Source organism: Rhinopithecus bieti, unplaced genomic scaffold (assembly GCF_001698545.2).
Source record: "Rhinopithecus bieti isolate Rb0 unplaced genomic scaffold, ASM169854v2 scaffold_1017, whole genome shotgun sequence".
In the NCBI taxonomy this organism is placed as follows: Eukaryota; Metazoa; Chordata; class Mammalia; order Primates; family Cercopithecidae; genus Rhinopithecus; species Rhinopithecus bieti.
This window is the reverse complement of record NW_016803657.1, coordinates 4,151,244-4,155,695: the sequence shown is the minus strand read 5'-3', so window position 1 is coordinate 4,155,695 and position 4,452 is coordinate 4,151,244.

The following is a 4,452-nucleotide window of genomic DNA, read 5'->3' as shown; positions in this document are numbered from 1 at the left end:
TTATTTTATTTTATTTTATTTTATTTTATTTTATTTTATTATTTATTTTTGAGACAGAGTCCCATTCCATTGCCCAGGCTGGAGTGCAGTGGCACGATCTGGGCTCACTGCAACCTCTGCCTCCTGGGTTCAAGCAATTCTCCTGCCTCAGCCTCCTGAGTATGGGATTACAGGCACCCACCATCCTGCTTGGCTAATTTTTGTATTTTTAGTTGAGATGGGGTTTCATCATGATGGTCAGGCTGGTCTCAAACTCCTGACCTCAAGTGATCTGCCCACTTCAGCCTCACAAAGTGCAGGGATTACAGTCATGAGCCACCGTGCCTGGCCTATTTTATTTTATTTTTTTGAGATGGAGTCTCCTGGAGTGCAGTGGTGAGATCTTGGCTCACTGCAACCTCTGCCTCCTGGGTTCAAGCGATTCTCTTGCCTCAGCCTCCTGAGTAGACAGGATTACAGGCGCCCGCCACCATGCCCAACTAATTTGTTTTATTTTGTTTTAATAGAGATGGGGTTTCACCATGTTAGCCAGGCTGGTCTCGAACTCCTGACCTCAGTGATCCACCTACCTCCCAAATTGCTGGGATTATAGGCATGAGCTACCACACCCAGCCTTCCCAGTCTTTTAATATCCAAGTTGGGAAGTGAAGAGGCTAGAGAGTGAAGGATACCTGCATTTTTACCCATGGTGCTGGTCACTGGGTGGGCCTCTTTAACCCAGAAACTTTGGGTTTTAGGAAATTATTTTGTGAATTTCATCCTGTTTTCCCTACTGTTTTCTTGCGGAAACTTTTTAAAAAGTATTTTATTTTATTTTTTAGAGATGGGGTCTTGCTCTGTCACCCAGGCTGGACTGCAATGGTACGATCACAGCTCACTGCAGCCTCAAACTCCTGGGCTCAAGTGCTCCTCCCACCTCAGCCTCCCAAGTAGCTGGGACTACAGGTGCACACCACCACACCCGGCTAATTTTTAAATTTTTTTGTAGAGATGGGGTCTTGCTATGTTGCCCAGGCTGGTCTTGAACTCCTGGCCTCAAGCAATCCTCTCACCTCAGCTTTGAAACTGTTACTATTCAGCTGCCGACTTCCTGATCTGATCCTTTCCGTTTCTTTTTTCTCTCATGTGCCACCTCCTTGATTTTCTGTTCTACTTTCTGAGGGAGTTCCTCAACTTTATCTTTCACCCACTAACTGATTTTCTTATTTCTGCTTTTTTTTTATAGATATACGAGAGTTCTCTTTTTGGATCTTTGAAAGCTCCTTTTGGTGGCTTTTTTTTTAGAGCTTCCTGTTCTTGCCTCACGTTTGTGATATTTTCTCTTACCTCCATGTGGACATTAATGACAGCCTGCTTTCTAAGGCTCCTTCCTGTACGCTCTCTTGTTTCCCAATGGGTATTCCGGTCTCAATCTCCTGTAGCAGAGGTTTTCTTCAGATGCCCTTGGTTATCTGCTCATATTTAAGGGATGGGGATTTTTGAAGCTTGATGCCTTGAACACTGAGAGGGGGTTATTAATTCGTTAGCAAGGGATGCAGCTGGGCCTGCTGACTGGTGACCTCCTGATGTCATTAACTTTAGTCTTTTCTCTTGGGCTACTCAGATTCCCCAAAGACACATCCATCCTCCTGTCCAGAGGGAAAATCCCCAGCTGGTCATGTTCTGGGAGCCAAAGGGGCCCTGTTCGCTTCCTCCTCCTGTGCCCTGTACAGCACCACACCCCTACCCCGTACTCAACTGTACCTGTTTCCCATTCTTCTCTGAAATATCTTTAAAGTTTCTAAACAGTTACAGAAACCACCACCTTGGTTAACAGCAGGAAGTAATAAGTTGGAGAGTCAATTATCTCCAGGCACATCTGCAGGCCTACAGCCCTGCTGGCAGCCACAGACCCACTAAGTAGGTATGAAACTAACAGCTACTCTCTGAAGAGAAAGACAATTCAAGAATCGAAACTCAAGATGTAAGGTTTTTTTTAAAAGACAAACCGCATGTGTTTCAGTATCATCAATAACCCATCTTTTCCCACCCATGGCTCCTTCAGCCCCAGACTCACTCTAGAAGAGAATCACCCGCCAGCCTCAATGACTGTGCGTAGTCAAGGAACTGCAAGCCCAAGGTCAGCCAACTAACGGGGCCTCTCTTCAGCTCTCGATCCCTTCCCACTGGAGTTCCTGGGGATTCCCTCCTTGTACAGGCTGTCTCTTCTCTACAAGGTCACATCTCCAGGATGGCCACTAATACCACCAACTCTGCCTGTCTAAAACCCACGTGTTCGGCCCTTCCTCCCCCACCCAGCTCCAGCGCTCCTCATCGCAGGCTGCAGGTCCCAGCCGCCCTTGCTGCTACAGGTCACCACATCTCACAAAGCGCCACCCCCCAGTGGATTTGGCAACATCTTTCAGCTCCATGCCCGCCCCCATTCTCTCACTGTCCCACACCCACGCCCCACAGGGTTACTCAACTCAGCTCCACTGCCCAGATGCAAAACCCACCTCTCATATTCTCACCAGGATCACTTTTCTGAAACACATCTAATCGCATCACACCCAAACCACCACCAAAGGGATAAAAGCTTAAACTCCCTGGCACAGCTTTTAGGCCCCTGCACAATCAGAAATCCATCTTTACAGTCTTTTTTTCACTCTGTTGCCCAGGCTGGAGCGCAGTGGTCCAATGTCGGCTCACTGCGACTTCTGCCTCTGGGTTCAAGCGATGCTCTTGACTCAGCCTCCCACGCAGCTGGGACTTCAGGTGTGCATCACCACACCCAGCTAAATTTTGTATTTTTAGTAGAGAGGGAGTTTCACCATGTTGGCCAGGCTGGTCTCGGACTCGTGACCTCAGGTGATCCACCCGCCTCAGCCTCCCAAAGTGCTCACCAAGGTGCCTCCAGTCTTGTACCTCCAGGCACGAGCCACCTCGCCCAGCCTTCCAGTCTTAGCTTCCAACCCAATCCTCAAACCCCACCTCACCAAGAACACAGCGACCCACCGTCTCCCCCAAACATCGCTTTCACTTCCATATCTCCGCATGCCCTTTGTCTCCAAAGGTCCAATTCATAGGTCCTCTCCACTGTGGAAAACGTTGGAAAATGTCTCCACATTCTGTTAATGCCTGCACCACAGCCCCAGCCCCACACTGTCGCAGCCAGGCTGGCCGTGAGCTCCCAGGGCAAGGCCCGCACTAGTATCGCCATCTACCCCAGCTGGGCATCTTGCACTCGATTGGAGGTTTGATAAAAAAGCTGGAGTCTGCTGAGTGACAGCAGACAGTTACCGCTGGCCCCAAAGCATCAGCCCAAAGTCCCATAAACTCCTTTGCAGAGAAATAAAACTTCTATGCCATTCCAGGCAGGTGCTCCTTCAGATCTCAAGCGTTGCACTTTCGTGTAGCAATCTCCTCGTTATCCCTGTTTTCTCTCCGTCCTCACTCAGACACCAGCCCTGACTCCCAACCCCAGATGCTCACGGTGAGGGGCTAACCTGTGTCCCCGCGTGGGGGTAGGAGGGGAACCCGCTGAGCTGTCCCCAGCCACCCACAGCCGGGAGCAGCACCGTAGGACCTGGTGTCCTGGAAGATATACTGCATCCGGCACTGCGCCTGCAACCCACATTCCTATTCACCCCGGGGTTTCCGAGTCCCCACAGCCTCGATTATGAACTAAATAATTTAATAATGCTGGAAACACTACGGTTTGTTGTGCTGCCCGCCAGACGGAGCCTCTGCCCAAGCCAAGGCTTTGCCGGCGGTGTCTCGGTGGCCGGGAGCCCGCAGAGGAGGTCTAAGTCCCACTGTTCCCCGACTAAATGCACGGTTTCCTCTCTCAGAGAGGCAGGGCTGCGGCTTCTGGAGTGAGAGGTCATTTAAGGGATACCCTGAGCGACCTGCCGGTGCTGCTGGCGTCTGCAGGCTCCAAGGCTGCGGTCGGCCGGGCCGGGGAGCCCCGTTCAGGTGACAGCAGGCACAGTAGGGGTTCTGGGGGGCCGGGGAGCCCCGTTCAGGTGACAGCAGGCACGGGGGGGGACCCTCGGGGTCTGGGGATCCTGGAACTCCACTCCCGGGAAGCGGTCCTGTCCCTGCCCGGCGGCAGAGGCTGATGCCGGGCAGGGAAGACTACTGGGGGCCGGCGGGGCCGCTGCAGCCTCTGCCGTCGCTGAATCAGAACCACAGATTTCTCATCCAGACCCCAAAGGGCCGCAGAACGCGCTGATCAGGGCCCCAGGGCTGGGTCCCCTTGGCCGAGGGTGAGGAGCGGGGCTCAGAGAGGGCGCGCGCAGGGCCAAGGTCACACAGCGCGCCGGCGCGGGGACTCGAACCCGGGCCCAAGACGCGCCCGCCAGGCCGGGCTAAGGAGAGCCGACCCGCGCCCCTCAGCTCGGCCCGGGACCACCGCCCGGGCCCCGGGAGCCCCGCACAGGCCAAGAGGGAGGGAGGCCGCGCCCCGAGCCC